The 17,382-nt window shown below is 46.3% G+C and overlaps 1 protein-coding gene across 9 annotated transcripts in view; it reads right to left on the bottom strand.

The window, feature by feature from the left end:
- FAM168A (family with sequence similarity 168 member A) overlaps positions 1-17,382 on the bottom strand; it is a 164,722-nt gene that overhangs the window by 90,609 nt on the left and 56,731 nt on the right. The gene's annotated exons all lie outside the window — the stretch shown is intronic.

Genomic DNA, 17,382 nt, shown 5'->3' with positions numbered 1-17,382 from the left:
GTGCTTAACGGCGCCTCGCCGTCCGAGACACGCGTCTCTTGCTGAGCTCAGCAGAAGCAGGAGATTCACAGCACGCACGCGTCTCGTCCACCACGGTCCTAAGGCTTGGCAGCTATCCCTGGCTATCTCTAGCTCCCCTGCATTAGGGATGGACAGGGATGTGTCTCTTTTACCATCAGAATGTGTTTTTGACCTGCTGGTAGTTTCTTCAAAGCTTGTGCTAGCATAGAAATGGCTGCCAGGGTGGCTGAAGTTCCCACCTGACTCGTTAGGGTGGCTTTGATGGGATTTGGTTAAGTCCGTGTCCTGTTTGTCCATGTCCCATGTCCTATTTATGTCCTGACAGGTTGGAGACTTCATACAACCACAGAATCATTTAGGAATGACCTTCAGGTACAAGTTCCTGGCAGACCCATCAGTGACCGATCCAAAGGATTCAGGTTAATCAAAAGCTTCCAAATGTAGTTTGGAAGGAGTAGTTGTAGTCCCAAGAACTGGGACTGATTTAATCATGTCATGTTTTCCTTTTGGGGGGAAAACACGCAATAAATTAAGAGTACAGAGCTCTGTGAAGCATGTGCATTGGTTTACCTGGGAGCTACAGGTCTGATGGAGACATTACTGCACTCTACTGTTTGGCTGAGAAGAAGTCATGCTACATATGAGGTCTTCAAGTCTCTCAAAACCTATTGAACCCATTAAAGTTGATCAGTGGGGAGACCTAGGAAAGTCTCCCTGTAATTGAGGCAAAAGAACACAACTGAGTGCGCCTCGGCAGCTCACCCACGCTCGCTGTCAGCAACTGTCAAGGCCTTCTTCTGCTCCCTAAACTGCAAACAAGCTGAAGATGAATCATTATGGATCCGTGGACTTTCAGAACAAAGGCTCATTTTTCCAGCTCCAATCTTCCAGATCCTTTGGCTGGCAGGACCAGCAGCCCTCCAAGTGCAGGTATCTCACCACCATAAAAGCAATTCCAGAGCTGGATGCAGTAGGAAGACAACAAGCGCAATTTCTCCTCTCAGCATTGCCCTGAAATAACTCATGTCCCATCATCGGCGTGCCTTTTAATCTGTCTCCCAAAATAAACTACCCCATTAGGAGCAGTCTGGTTTCTGCAATTTTTAAAGCAGAGCTCAGCCATTTCTTTTAGAGGGCTTTGCTACAAGCTTATGAATATTTTCAATTTGGATCTGATGCTGCGAAACTTTTCACTTGCTGAACTGCGGACTTGCACTGATTATTAAACAAGGCATGAAAAGCAAAGCAAATTGCACTTATTTGAGTTTGCGTTAGCCGAGTGCCACGCATCCCAGTTCTGGAGCGCTGTGACAGCTGTCACACACAAAGCACGTCCCAGCTTTACAGGAGGCAGTAGCCAAGTGTAAAACAAGGCGGCTCCGGGGATCACAACCAGCATTAATCATCGTGCACCGGCACCATCGCTTGCAAAGGCTCTGACAAGCATCACAGACAGGGGTATGTTCTCAGCAAGGAGGAGGAGGAGCAGCAGTTATGCAGGTGTTTACAGGTAGCTCTTTTCAGCACGTGCTTGGAGAAATCACATGGTGAGGGAGGAGGAGGAGGGCTGCCATCAAAGGATAACTGGAGATGGACAGCAGCCTCCACCACAAAATGAGAAAAAATGCACAGGGCACAGAGACTGCAAAGTGCTGTGTGTGAAAAGCCAGCAGGAGGCATGTAAACGGAGAGATGACTCGGTCAAAGCACAGGGAAGGAAATGATACCTGCAGTCCAAAGGACAGAAACCACCTTAGAGAGTCCTCTCCTAGACTATCCCTGTGACGGAGCACCAGCGTTATCCTTTTAGCTAGCAGATCTGCAAGTGAAAAATGCAAAATAACGAACACAAACATTGCAACCTCCTCCCACTCATCCTGCAAGCCCTGTCCAGCTGAAAGGAGAGGCTTCACCTCTCAAGCATTGAGCTGCAGCTATGACAAATGGGATTACCTTCCCCTGTTCCTATATACAGCGGGGGTGGCCAGCTGCAGGTAATAACACGCACGTTACCATCCAAATGGCCTTGCCGTAAAATCTACGGTCAGGTACCTCCTTCTGAGGTAGAAGTTCCACCTCTGTCAGAAAAGATACAGAAAAAGGAAGATTTAAGGTTAAAATGCCACTGTTGTAGGGGATCTAGGTTTAGTTCCCAGAGGTGCCTTTAATTCTGAGATAGGGAAGGTTTTTTTGCAAAAGATGTTAAGAGCACGTGGAATATGATAAAAGAGGCAATTCCTTACAGACATACTCGTAGCAGACACCTGGAGCTCCACAGAGTCCCAGCTAAAGCTCTGCCGAGCTTTGTACCTGTGGTATTAACAGATCCTTCAAGGCTTAAAGCTGGCAAACACCCTGTAAGGAGGTCGTGCACCTCCTGAAAAGGGGTATGAGCAGTTTGGGAATAAAATGAGGATACCGTGGGAGAGTTTCTCTGTTCAAGGGAAACTCAGTCTCCCTGAGGGTTAACAGGCTTACAGGGAAGATGACTGAAGTTGGCAGAAGAGGCCAAACAAGGAGGGTTGGAGCTTCCCAGACAGCCAGTTTTTCTTCCAACCCCACATATTCTTGGAGAATCTCAAGATCCAGAAAGTGATCAGTCACTCATCACACAACAAACCCACCCCATGGGCCACAGACACCATTTAGCATCACCAGGAGGGCACATATCAAATCTGTCTGGGAGTACAAACTTGTAGTTTGGCAAAACCATTGCCAAAGGACTGAATCATTTTCCTTTTAAACTGGGAAGAAACTAATCCAATTTCCACTCCAGCGTCTCAGCAGCTGCGCTGCATCCCGTCAAGGACAGACGCCTTGTTGCACAGCATCAGCCACTGTTTTACCTGCGACATGGGGGAGCTCAGAAGCAGAGCAGTGACAAAGCAGCCTCAGAAAAACCAACTCGCAGCCTCCTGCAGCAAGCAGAGCTCTCGAGCAGCCTTAAAAAAATCAGCAGCTCCTGTTGGGCTGAGATACATCTGTCAGCTCCTGGAGCTACTGCAGGTGATAAGGGGGCCTCTTACCATATCCCTGCCACCCGTCTTCCATATTCTTCAAGCAGAGAATGCCCTGCACATCCCACAGCTCCTTCACTGCCTCCAGGAAAGAAAGACTGCAAGAGGAATTATACAGACAGCTCCAGGAACCAGGCTTAAATCCATCTCAGCACAATAACTGAACAACCGACCCGCTGCCCCTGCCTCCCTCGTCCCAAAGCTCTGTGTTTGGAAATGGCTGGATCAGTCCTGCATTTGGGGAGCTTGGGAGGAAACGTCTTTCACATTGTTTTTCAAGAAACGCGTCCGTTTTCCCTTTGTTCAGGTGAAAATTTCAAAACCGCTGTTTGAGTCCGAGATTGAGCTGAAAGAAAAGACACATCAAAAGGGAATGAAATGGACCTGGGCTCCCGGCGGCTACAGCCTGAGCTGCAGGGAAAACGATGAGCTCAGAAAGCAGAAACTGAGAGACACAAATAACGTCCTTACTGCTTTCTGTTATAACACAGGTATGATTTCTGAGCAGTAGAACAAGGTTTTAAGAAAAAAAAAATAATAATAATGACTGCCGAGAATGCCAGCAATTCTCCTGGACAAGCAATAGGCTGTATCAGGCAGCAGCAGGAGCTCAGACTCCATTTTGATTTGCACTTTCAGGTGTTTCATTTTGGTCCACGTCTGATCTTGCAGGCGTTGTACTTCAAGCACACAAGCAGTGTTGTGGTACAGGAGAAGGATGTAGCTTGACCTCATACCAAAGTCTTGCTTTCAGGCACCCACACCAGGTTTCCAGGGCCCTGGTGCCCAGGTGCAGCCTGGAGGAGCTCCTAACAAGGGCTGAGGCTGCTCAAGAAATAGTATCCTAACCAAAATCCATCAGTGAGCTGGGGGATAACTAAACACAAGACGGTAACTGCAGTGATGTCCAGGAGTGCAGCACCAAGTCTGCTGCTGCTCCCATCCAGCTCCAGCCACACAGAGGCTCTGGAGGCCATGGAAGTCACGGACTTCATTAAGGCAACCTGAAGCAACAGGGCTGAGCATCCTCAAGGAGAGCTCGATGAAGAACTGTGTCTGCTCCTGATGAACCCCAGGACTAGGATAACGGGAGCACAAACATCTAGGAATGCTCTGAACAAGGAAATCAGACACCATAAGTCCAGTAAACAGCATCCTCTCTCCAACAGAGGCCAGGCACATGAGCAGGGAAGGAGATGTGGAAAGGACGAGTGTGCCATGATGCCCCTCACCTCTGGCAAAGTGATCTTCACAGACGCCCTGAGAAAGAAGGGATTTGGCAGCCCACAAAGATCTTTCCTATAATTTTTTTCTCACTGCCTATTAACCTATGTAAAGCTGTTATCCTCCACAACTCACAATGGCTATGAATTAAACTGCACGTATGTAAAGACCTACTCCATTTTCTAAGGAGACTGCTGCCAGTTTTACTCAACGTCCCCCAGTTCTTGTAGCAAAGAGCCATCAAGATCACTCACATTCCCTATCTGACACGGGACTTCATAGATATACAGCCTTCAGACGTGGCAGGAGGGTGTATGTACTATGGTATCCCAATATTTGTGCTAACAGCACTTGCTCAGTGGAAGGAGACACCTTTTCCACTCATAACAGACACAAGCATGGGCAGATGCCCCCAGACCTGAGCAAATCCCTTCCAAAGAAGAGACTGCGTCACGAAACAAAGCTTTGAGAGCAGTCTGCAACAGGAATTTCGTGCACAGGGGAGGAGGGCATTCGCTAAAAGCACAACCATGACAATATCCTGAGTGAACAACTCTTCTTTAGCCCTTTTGGCTCGGTTTAAATGTCACACCTGAGGCGGCGTGGGGCAGGTGGCCTGCTGCCCACCACCTCCTTTCGGGAGGCCTGTCCTGAGTACCTCCACCTTTCTTCTCCCCCTCGGTGCTTCCCTTCACACCAAAATGTCCTCAAGAAGTGCTGTCAGCCTCTGCTGTGGCATCCCTGGGGGCTTCTGCTGGATTAAAGCCTCTTGCAGCGAGTTGCTCCCACAACATTTGTCCCGCCGGGAGGGCCATGAAGCCTCGGTTCAAGTCTGATCGATCGCTTCTGACGGCACCCAAAACTGCACCAAATGTTGCACAATGTGGAAAAAAATAGCACTGAACTTTGTTCCCAGAAGAAAGAAAGGAAAGATTAAACATTGCACAGCAAGGAGCGACAGGCCGAGGCCTAATTTGGGACAGAAAAAAACAAAGAGGCCTCATGAGCAACCCCGCAGCACGTGGGGGATCCCTGGGGCTGCCTGCTGCACCTTGTCCTGCCCTCCCCTGCTTTGAGAGGAATTAAAATGAAATGTGGGGAGTTTTAATCCCTCTTTCTGCCTGTGGTAACAGGAGAGCCCGCTGAGAGCCCCCACGGCTTCTGGGCACCACAGGGTCCCTGCCTCGGGAGGTGCCTTTTCTTGCAACCCATCACCTATACAGGGACGCCAGCATCGGTGCTATTACAAAGCACGGCATTGCATGGGGGTTTTGCCCTTTCTAAAACACCCCTCAATACACGCCACAATGCATGTAGGGCCTAAGGAAGAGGTTGAAAGCCTCACAAATTGAGGCTTCACAACATCATTTCAGAGGAGGCTGGCAGTGCCCAGAAAGCCGACGGAAAAGCAATTTAAAGGTCACTTCTCTAAGAGCAGGGGAGGCAATAAAACCCAGTGGCCTCATCTGTGGAGAGGAACAGGCGATGTGAACAGAAGCACAACCAGATAAGTCGGGAGGTATTAAAAAAAAATAAAGGAAAGGACTCTAAGGCTCTGGATTTGAGCTCCTGACAAGGAGTCCTAATTCATACGGAGAGAGCTTCAGAACAGCCCATCAACACTTGGCCCTCCCCGCTAACTGGTTTCTTAGATCTGCTGAGCTGTTTGGGCTGAATGAGCAATTAGAGTATAAGAAAACAGATGGCTCTATTTGGCAACTTCTTTGGAAGTGTCATTTTGAGACTAGCCAGGTCATATCACAACTAAATTACTTCGGATGAACCGCTTTCAGACGACCTGTAATAAAGAGCTGAGACTATTCAAGGCAGCAGGCTCTACGACTGCCAAACGGATTGCACCCATTCAACCACCGACATATTCTAACATTAACAACGGAGTCAGTTATTCCTCATTAATAGGATATTTAACCATTGTGGAAGAGAAGCACGTTTGGCAAACAGGAAGCATTTAAGTGCTGAGTATGTCAATTTTTTTTCCTTTATTTTATTCAAAACCCCGAAGTTTTGGCCCATAGACGGAATTACTGCTTTTCTAAAATACAGCCACCACTGGGAACAAACTGGGGTACTGCTGAAGAGCAGCACTACATGGACTGAGACTGAGGAAAAACAGGGGTCACGTCCTCACAGATAAAACTTGAATTGCTAGCACAAGTCCATTCTGCAACCCAAGAGCCAAGGCACCCATCCCTCCCGTCCATCAGATGCAGACACGCGTTCAACATCGACAGTCGATAAAAGTCCGGCGGGTAAACCCGTGCTGCCATCTCCAACCTGGCTGCAGAGATACAAACAAGAGCTTAGTGAATAATTCTGTTTGGATCAAGACTCACAGAATAATTCAGGATGGAAGGGACCTCGGGCAGTGGTCCTCTCTTACCCCCCAACCCCATGAGGGACAACTTCAAAGCTGCCTTAGGTTGCTTGTGGCCTGTCTGCTTGGTGTTCCAGCATCAATGAAGACAGAGGCTCTTGTGTATAATATTAATGCAATCATTATGCAATTAATTCTTATTCTCTTCATAGTAATCTTGGTTCTCCAAGACTGGCAGAGTAGAAAAAATATGAGCAAAATTGGATTGGATGTAAGGAAAAGGTTCTTCACTGAAAGGTGGTCGGGCACTGGAACAGGCTCCCAGGAGCAGTGGACCTGAGGATTTTTTTTGGCTCTGGTCTCTGTGCATTTGAGTCATCTGCAAGTAACTGTGCTGATCCTCGTGGGTCCCTTCCAACTCAGGATTTGCCACGAGTCTAAGATTCTAAAACACACACTAAAGAAAGCTTTAATACAACTAGAAGACAAATTCAGCCAAAAGCATAATTCTCCCGTTCCCAATTTCAGAAACCAGCTGTAATCTGAGAAAGGGCTCGGGATTTTCAAGGCTTTACTGGAATTTGCTCTGAATGATCACCGTTAACTAAAATTTCCACATTACCTCCCAGACGGCACCCTCGGCAGTACAAGGTTTCTGTGTGTTCACGGAGATGTTGGCTCAGTGCGGCTTCGAAGCGGTCACCGCCGCGCCAGGACGCCCAGTGCTGCTGATCGTGGCTGTGCAGCATAGATACAACAGCTCTCGTGCAGTCAAACCCCAAAAACTTCCAAAGGATTAGACAGAGGTTTGAGCAAAATAAATAGGTGATGTTTTCTAGGACGAAACCAGTCCCGCTGATGAGTAATCGTCGTACGTTTCGACCACCGCCACCATATTTCAATGTCCAATTTTATATCAAGAAGTAAATCATCCTGAAGCTCCAGCAACACAAAACACACAAAGGAGTCCTAAGCTGGCAATTTAATGTTCACTAGATGCCCATTTCATACAAACTACCAGAAAAATAGACAACACGACTGAAATTCCCTTTCATTTACCCATCCCCACAACCAGACCGCAAGCGCGTGACTAATTTCCATCCCAAAGCTGCTGTTGGCAATTCACTTGAGAGTCTGGCAAGCACATCTTCCCAAAAGCCTGAATCCCACTTTTGCGTTTGTTTAATCATAGATAGGCCCAGCTGGAGGCAGGGGGTGTGCGATTCCGTTTTTCTGAAAGACACTAAGTGCAATCTACGCAAATTAATGTTTTTAAAATAATTCATAAACGTAGCCTATAATATTAAGTCTTCGGCTTAAGTCCAGCAACTTGTGTAATGCAGAACTCGAAGAAAATTGGATTCCTTATGCGGAATTTACCTATTCATAATCAAATTTTAACAGCAGAATGAGTTAGAGATTAAAATTGCCTAAACCAGATTTTAAATGGGATCTCAAGAACAAATTTATTTATGCCTTTTCACTATTCCGGCTGTCCAAGGCCGGAGGTTGCTGGGTCCCTCTGCCAGGCACGCATCTTGCAGCATTGCCACCAGGAAACTCCAAAGGGCTTCCAGTTGTTAACAGGATCCTGCAGAAGGAAAATCTGATCCGACAGTTCCCCTTTTGGAAGGTGATCTGAACCACAGAGAGCTTACAGACACTTTGGGAGAGGGATTTAACAGCTCTGGGGAAAAGGGAGCCCCCAAAACCCATTCTACTGATTATTTTTTTAAATATTCATGTGCTGTTTTAATAGCTAGACACCTCGCTAGGATCGTTTTTTAAAACCTGATCCTGCAGACATTCTGTTTGCATTGGTAGCTCTGAGTCATGAAATTAGTCCTTGCGCTGCCAATGGACCATCACTTAGCAGGGCTTAAGAGAACATGATACTTAAGGGAAAATAACGTTTGGCCTCCATATTTTGGAAATTTCTTTTACTTTAAATTAAAAAAAAAAAAGGTTTAGGCAGTTACAACCAGCTGTAGACCACCCAGATTACTGAATTTTTTCCAGGTTCAAAAATAGGAAGGATGGGCATATTTCTGCTTTTAGCACATTCAGTGCCTCGTACCGACCTTATCTCTTTGTACAACCAGTCTGGCCGAAAGACCTCGTTCCCCAAGACACTTCTGTTATTAAAAACATTACAAATACACACATTAACAACTGACATGGCTACAGAAGACATCACAACATCCCGCAGCCCGGCGTTTTATCAGCTGTAAGGTATTTCCCCAGCCTAAAGCAAAAACTCTCTGCACCGACACACCTCTGGCAGTGGGACCCAGCACAAGGACTGCTTTACTCCTTCCCATCACTGCCACACGAAAAATGAGGAGCTTTTAGCTACATCACAGTGCATGCTTTAAGATTTTCCTTTTCTTTCCCCAGCTTTCCCTATGTTTCTTCCACGGTTTCCTCCCTGGCCATGAGCAGCGGATGGAAACCTGCTCCACGTCCCTGCGAGATATTGGGAGGATGTAAGTGGAAACTCTTTCCTCCTCACACTAGAAGAAAACAGCAATCGACACGAATCATAAGTGGAATTTCTTGTTTCCAAGTGTTTCTGGATGAGTAGGAAAAGAAGAAGGAAAAAAAAATGTTCCAGCTCTCGCTGCAACGTATCTGAAAGACATCACTTCTACCATTAAAGCACCGTGTGCTGCTCCTAAGTTGGAAATATCGTACACTCCTTGCTTTTTCTGGATTTGTTATGTAGCTTTCGATAGCAAGAACTATCTTTAATATGAGAACAGAGGGCTGAGCACTGCAAATCCTGATAACAAACAGAAATTCAGATCCTTACTGTCAAGAGTGAAAGGCTATTCAGGACAAGGAAAAACTGCAGCTGAAGCTGTTTGCAAGGTCTTTGAGACAAGAGACACATCAGGTCACAGTTTTACAACACAACTTGTGTTGTTATGTCTTATAATATCACTCATTTACCATCAAAACCATCTCATGTGTATCTTTCTGATCCCCACAACCACCTTTATTCGATGCTTGTGCATGAGGCTTTTTGAGTGTGAAGCAAGATAAAGTGCCTCCATTTCAAAACCTTTCAATTCAAAACTAAATTTTAACATTTTTTTCTTTAAAAAAGGTAATAATCTTTTAATCCAGAAGCCCTTTTCCCCCTCCATGCCTCTGAAGCCATGACTTGTGGCTGAGTTTGCAGCCTGCTGAGCGCTGTCCCCAAGACCTCACGTATTGCAACCATCGCTCCCAGTGAAGGATGCCTGCAGTACTGACACGTGCGGGTAATTCCCTGGGCCCATGACCACATCAGGGGCTGAAATTAGGTGGGCTTTGAGGTTCTTTCCAACCTAAACCATTCAGTGGTTCTGTGACTCTGTAAGGTCTGGCAAAACCTCCTCTTTGCACAAGATCTGATTGGGTTTACGTGGGACGAGGTGAACGGTATCAGCTGTCCCAGCAGAGGTCAGAGCAGCAAATTCTGAGTTACTTCAGCAGTGTTTCTTGAAACAGCAATTTCTGCTGCATTAAAGAATCGAGGCCACTTTCATCTCGTGTCCAGAACCACCACAAATTACGAGATTGGATTTGAGAAACAGCTACGGCCACCGAGCGGTGACAGCCACGGTGTCACGGAAGCCACGACTGTCGGTTCTGTGACCTGGAAATGTGATGCACTCATTTGGAGGAGGATTTTAAAATAAGGATAATAGCACTGAAGAGCCCTAAGTCAAAAGGTGAGAAAATGAAGGGACAACAGGCTCTGCTGTCTGTCTGAGGAGATCCTGCACCAGAGCCTCCAGAGGGAGGAGAAAGCTCACTAAAATACAAGAATATGGGAAGCAAACCCGTCAAAATCCAAACCAAGCAAAGAACAATCTAGAAATCTACTCCATATCTATTATTTTTCAAGTACAGGAAGATTAGGCATCACCAAGGAGCTACTGGAGAAATGCAAGATGGGAGGAATAAACACAGACTAGAGAAAAGTCAGTAAATCCAACAATTGTTCATGGAAAAAAAAAATCAGGAAAAAAATAGCACGACCTCTCCAAAATATTTATAAAAATATGCTGTCTTCTTCAAATCACTCATTACATAACAACAGAAGACTTGTATTTGTCTTCAGTAAGAGTATTAAGGATTATCAGGGAATTACCCAACGTCTTATTTCGCGGGAAGCGACGTGGCTGTAACGAGGCACGGCCCTACGACACTCACATAAAGAGACACAGCGAGGGAAGCAAAATAGCTCCGACAAAATCCCTTGATTGTGGCAATGAGAAATAACTAAAGAGCCCAGAAGTGGAGGGGCGGGAGGGTGACCTCAAAAAGATACCAAGAAAAGCCCTAGCAAGACACCGCTAAAAATTAAAGTTAAGGATATGAGGAAAAGGGATTAGGAAGCAGCTAAGCTGGAGACAGTCGAGCATTAAACATCAGATTTTTGTGCTGCCAAAAGGGGCTCAGCAAGGTGCTCCAGGATGCCTTAGAAGGAGCAGCAGATCCTCGTGTGCGGCACTAAAACCAGGGAAGAGCGGAAGAGATAAGGCAATATTTGCAGAGATTAAATCATTTGTAATCAAATGGGGTCCAAGAATTCAGGAAAATGTCCCCGTAGTGGTGCTGGATCTCGCTGCCCTTCCTCGCACCCGGTACAAGGTCGGGGATTCAGGCCGCCGCTCCAGCTCACGCACGGTAATCCTGCCACATGATGCTGCAATACCTCTTCTTGGCACGGGCGGCTTCTTATTCTGACAACAAAAGGCTCTTTTTAACAGAATTTCCCAAATAATTGCTTTTCTGAACACGGAGATGTTAAGCAACGCTGACAAGAAGCGGACGAAGGACGTGGAAGGCAACACGAGGAAGCCAAGTGTCGCCGACCAGAAGGGCTGTGTAACACACGAAAAAAAAGAAAAAAAAAGGTTTTGTACTAGTTTGAGAGAAAAATGCCATGTATGAGAGCAGTATCTTGAAAGCAAGGATATGAGAAATGAAGTTAAATGCCACTATTTGCCCAGCACACACTGCAAGAATAAAACGCAACCAATTTTTGCTCCAGGTCCGACAAACTCGCTCCTAAACACCACGGACAAAAGCTTCTATGATTCTGTGATTTGTGAGATTCAGAAAGAGGGTTGGGGGCTGAAAGCAATTCCTGTGTGCAGACACATTTTAAAGGTGAAACCTCTCAAGTATCAGGACTCATACACACCAAGTAAAACATCCCAAAAGGATCTCCCGGAAGCTGCTCATGCCGAGGTCACTCCTGATGGGGCTTCTTCGGTCTTCAAAATTCAAGTGGCCAGACAAAGGACCAATTAAAGAACCACGTTAAGCATTGCACTTGATTTTTTTTTTCAGAAATCAGCAGATTTCTGCACTGAACTTCTCACGAGGTGGGGAGGAGCAGCAAAGGTTCGCCCCTCACACCTCGCTGCCCTGTGTCTCCACGTGCTTGCACATTGCATTGCCCACAGAGAGGTGGGGGAAAAAGGAGATTGAGGATGTGTTGTGCAATCTAAACCTTAAAATTTTATCCGTGTTTTCTCAACAGGCTGCCCACAAAAAGGCACTTTTCTTCCCTAACAGTTCTGCCCTCCCAAAGACACTAAGCCTGAAGATTTTCGTAGCTGTGCCTTATTCTTCGGCATGAAATGTGAACTGCCCCGGCTCCTTTAGCTCTGTAAGGCAGGAAAACAGCCCCACAGAGCAACCCAAACACGCATCATCATCACATACCAGGCATTTCCAAGTCTAAATACCAAATTTGTTGTTTTGATTGGGCCGTGTCACCGTTGAGAAGATAACACGAACGGACAGCATTTGAAGCGCACGTTTGGTTATCATAAAATAGCTCCGCTCCAGCCAGCCAGAACCAATTCTTCCAGAGGTGAGAAAGCCCTTCCCAGATGCATTACCTTTATATTTTAATCCCCCTTGCTTTAAATTTATCTTCCTGCAAAAGGAGAAGCCGATAGGCCTGGCTGTGGCGATTCTGGGCTGAGCGATGCAAGATCCAAACCTCGCGTTCGGGCTTCCTTCTTTTTAAAACCACGCCTATTTCGCAGGTGGGATGAAAGAAATTAGAAAAGGATGGACACGAGATGACAAAGCTAACAAGAAGGGAAGAAAAGAGCTGAAGCAAAGTGACAGAGAGGAGGAGCTCAGCCCGCAGCCACCGCGGGACGTGCGGCACGGCGAGGGCCGCAGCTGCGAGGTGACAGCAGGAGCAACACCCGCCTGAGTTTCCTTTACAGACACACGTCTCCCCGCTGTAAAATCATTCAATGAAACAGTCAGGAGAGAAGGAATTGCTTTTCCTTCCATCCCACTGCCCACCGAAAGCCCTGGGTGAGGTGCTCCAGCCATCCGTGGCCTCAGGTCCAACGCAATCCTCATTTTTTAAAGCATTGGCAGCAGCCGATTCCTACGTTGCACTTAGCTGGGATCCTGCAAGCAGACACAAAACCTTCGTACCAAAAAAAAAAAACCATAAAGTTATTTTTTTTTTTCCCCAACGAATTGTTTTCGTTTGAGGAGAAAGAACTTAATACATATTTCCTCTCGTGTGGAAAATATTCCGATTGCACTACGGAGACCCAGATTTTGGTGATGCGCTCCCGGCGTAAAGTACCACTCAGGAAAACGAATTTTTAAAAACACAAAAGACAGTAAAATACCTACATTAGCGGTTTTGAATACCTACACCCACTCGGCAGCCCAGAGGGATAAACCCAACAAATTCATAGGCTTGTTAATTAGCTCTTATTGCCTGCCACACGTACAAATGAACAGCATTCCTGCCACCACGGCGGTAATCTGCAGTCTGAACGCGTTTTTTATCGTCGCATCAGCTGCAGCCAGCGCCGGCTCTGACAACAACTGAACGGCTTGGCAGAGTGCCTCAAATTACTGCCGACTAAAAGCACTTTAAACCGTCCTGCTGGAGCTTGACGTGACAAATAAAGCGATGATTCATAACCGAATTACGCCGAGACGCTGGGGAAAGGCAGCGAGCGGGGCTGCTGCCGAGGGGAGCTCGCCGATCCTCCGCGCTGTCGGTCGGGGATGAGGATGCTCCGGTGACACGCCGGGGCTGTAAATCAGGCAGCGGAGGAGCCTAAGTGGAAGGAGGCATTAAGGGAAGCCCGAGACTGTAAATAAGCTGCAGTTGTGACATGCGGGCCGTGGTCTTCCTATCCCACATCATTCCACTCGATTGCTTTCCGTAGTCTGCGAGTTTTATGCCTGTAATCCTTTTAAGCTCAACAGGAGAGCCGCCGACACACTCTGCGATCCCTGTAACACCTTCTACCAACATTAAATGCGAAGTATTTAGTAACCCCAAGTGAGTATCCCCAAAAAAACAGAGCAGAGACATCATCCTATCCATTCATTAACGCCCATCAAAGCCTTTAATGAACTGACAGATAATAATCCTCAAGTAACACCTGTGAAAACAGCCCTTGCAGCCCATCAACAAGCCATTTGACTGTCAACATGCGATGAAAAGGGGATTTTTCAGTCTCTTCCCAGGCACTTTTGCTGAAGAAACACCTTTCAAATCCAACCTGCCCATAAACAAGGCGATACCACCTTCCTATACCATTTTTAAGTCCCTTCAGAAACAAGACCACTGCTTAAGCTACGGTCAAAGATCTGTCTTGCCCAGCTTTTGGAGGACCCTGTATTCGAGAAGTTAATTTATAATTAGCTTTTCTTCCTTCAGCAAGATTAATATCTTCTTAGTGCCCCCTTTAAGACAAGATAAATAGGATTCTGACCACCCAGAACAGGTTAAAGTCAATGTACAATCCCTAAAGTCATCATTTGATCTAAAACACTTGGTAGAGTTTCTTACAAAGTAGACATACACTAATTGATTAAGGATCTTATAATAAGCATGTGTGTATAACAAAGTCATTGCCAGTGCAGGCAAGACTCTCAGGGTACTGTTCATCATCCCTAACTTCACTCATTTAAATTTTTAGTATTTAGGTGACACTAGTGGTCCGGACTTCCCACATACACAATTCCAAGAAACTTCAGAGGCAAATTCACCCCATTTTGACACAAAGAAATGCTTTTCTTTCAGGCAATAAAAGTTAGAAGAAATTCATTCCCCCAACATCACCCTACCGCTCAACCCGATGTTTTTAGAGAGAGAAATCTGGACAGAAATATCGCTGACGAAGCTCTACGTACATACGGAACAAAATGAAAGTGCAGTTAGTGATGTACAGCTCCGCTTCGCTTTTTAAACTCATAATCTTGACAGCACGCCGTCTTTTATTCAACTAGAAATTACAGGCTCAGCTGTGTACAAGACACAAAACCCAAAGTTTCTCCTTGTCCCCAGCTGTGATATCCAAAAATACTGACAGGCAAAAGGCACGCGCTGAAATAACATGGAAAATGGTCTCAAGTTTGTGCGTCTTCTCCCCGTTTACATTTTTATGATACCTAACTGCAGCACCTCATTCACCTAGCTGCATTTCTTCCTCTCAGCATCTCACATCTGGTTTGCAGGCTCATGCCAGACACACGTCTCGGTGTGGGAACGGGATGACCAGCACCTCCAAGGATCCAATCCATCCGTCCTCGGGGAGGCTGACAAACTGGGAAAATCATTTCACGTCTGCAAAAGAATCCAGTGGCTGTTTTGATTGACTTGGAGACCACTATTTCCATACTTCAACACAAATTGGGAAGTAAAAATGAGCTAAAGATCCATCTCCAAGGGAGAACATGGGGCAAAAAGAACTTGGGATAACGTTCTTAAGGCAACTTCTGCTCCCCTAGCAATTTTTCTTCAGTTTTCCCAATATTTTAGTACCTGGCTTCTTCTTCATCACATAACTAGACCCCGTCCAAGGTTAACTAGGATCCTAATCATCTCTCATTAGCTAAACTTGCCAGCAGAACACTGCCAACGAAAAAGAAGGTCAAAACCTGCCATTAACAGAAAGAAAATTTCAAAGGACCAGGAAACCAGCTGCTTTTAGCTTTTCCTTCTTAAAAGCTCCAGCGTGTCAGGATCCACTCCCCCACTCAAAAGCTGTACGATGTGGACCCCCGAAAAGGCTGCTGCAACAGGCAAACCATACAAACATAAATGTTTTAGAGCAGCCGGCACCTGTTGTGTAGTATCTCATGACTGAACACAGCATTTGATACAAAAAAAAAGCTTTTAAATCACAAATACTTGGTCCCCACACCACGAGGACCACCAGCCAAAACCCACTGCGTGTCGTTTCCTTAACTCTGCTCTCCAGGGGCACGGGGCTACTCCCAAATCGCACGCAGGATTTCATCCTTCTAGCAACTGGAGGCTCTGGGGACTTTTATGCAGGATGAAAAGGAGAAAGAGGGAACCCTCAGTCTTAAATTACTGCATGTTAAAGCGAGTAAAATCTTCTGAACACCGGTGTCTAGACAGCGCCGACTTCTTTGTCTTCAAGAAGAGGGATTAGGACAGAAAACTGCCTGCGCTGTTCCTTGGTTGATATGAAAGCTCGAAGACATTTTGGGCTAAAGGCTTGGCGACGTTCCAGGAACTACTTTATTACAGGAGAATCAAAGAAAAGGAGGTCTGTAAGGCAGGAGAGTAAGATTTCTGCCGAGCAGTCACAGCAATTAAGGAAGCTGTCTTGACAAAGGGGAAAAAACATTGGAACAGGACCCAAAGGCTCCGAAGAGCAGGGGAGAGTAATTCTGAGACTAGGGCAAGCCTCCAGAGGGGATTACCTTTCCAATTCGAGACTTAATGCTATAGACATGCCTCGAAAAGCTGACCAGAGAGATTGTGCTGATACCACGGATGACCCCATAACGTCGGTATGCTCGAGCGCCAGCGAAGCATCAAAAGTGAACGCTGAAAACTCGGCGAGTTAGGATCAAAAGTGACAGACCTAAAAAAGCCTTCTCCTTCCTTCCACTCACATTAAAAAAAATATAAAGCTAAATATGTTGTATACCTGGCATTTCTAGGTAATTAAAGATCTCAATTTGAAAGCAGCCATCTAAAGACAGATTTCTGGATGAAGCACAGAGTGGACCTCACAGGATGCTTTCAAAAAAGAGGGCTTCTCCTCCTGGATTTGGATCGATTCCACCGTCATTTGAACTCGTTTTCATTAGGCTTCCATACGACTCCACTCCCTCAATAAGCCCACTCTCTGAGCAGGTAACGGCCCCAATTATACCTGTCGGAGCCGAAATAGCCGGTGAGGTTCTTCCAAATAAACTCTCCGTGATGGGACTGCAGGATAAAAGTAGCCTAATCGAATCCCCGATCCTATCAGAAACTTCAAAGACTCGCTTCAAAGGGCTGCTTCAGCAAAGAAACCAGCTGAGGCAATTTAATGCCTCTAATGGTGTGAAGAGCCACTTTCGCCAAGTGGGGAAGGAAACAAACGTGCCCAGCTGATGGGCTTGTGTCAGCCTGGACGCTGGTGGTCCTAGCACACCGGGCTTGTTCCTAGGGATGTGCTGACTGACAGCAATAGACAAAATGGAAGCTGAAAAGCTTTCATTCACAGCCAAAAATCTGTCTGCTGAACGAGGCAGCTACTGGCAGCTCTCTGCCCCAAGGATTTAGGGGCTTTCAGGGAGGAGAGAAGGGCATGGGGCTCTTGCAAGGGAATGGGAAGGCCTTTACCTGTCGGAGCCTGAGCTCGAGCCTGGAGGATTTTGTGTCTTTGCCAGCCAGAAACATCAACAGTGGGGTCAAGGAGCTGCACTCTACCCTGTTTCGAGTGTTAATGTTATCAACTGTAGCAGGATAAACAAATGTGG

This window comes from Aythya marila (genome assembly GCF_965140915.1).
Source record: "Aythya marila genome assembly, chromosome: 1".
NCBI classification, from domain to species: domain Eukaryota; kingdom Metazoa; phylum Chordata; class Aves; order Anseriformes; family Anatidae; genus Aythya; species Aythya marila.
The sequence above is the reverse complement of the archived record's forward strand: the minus strand, read 5'-3'. Positions and strand labels throughout refer to the sequence as shown.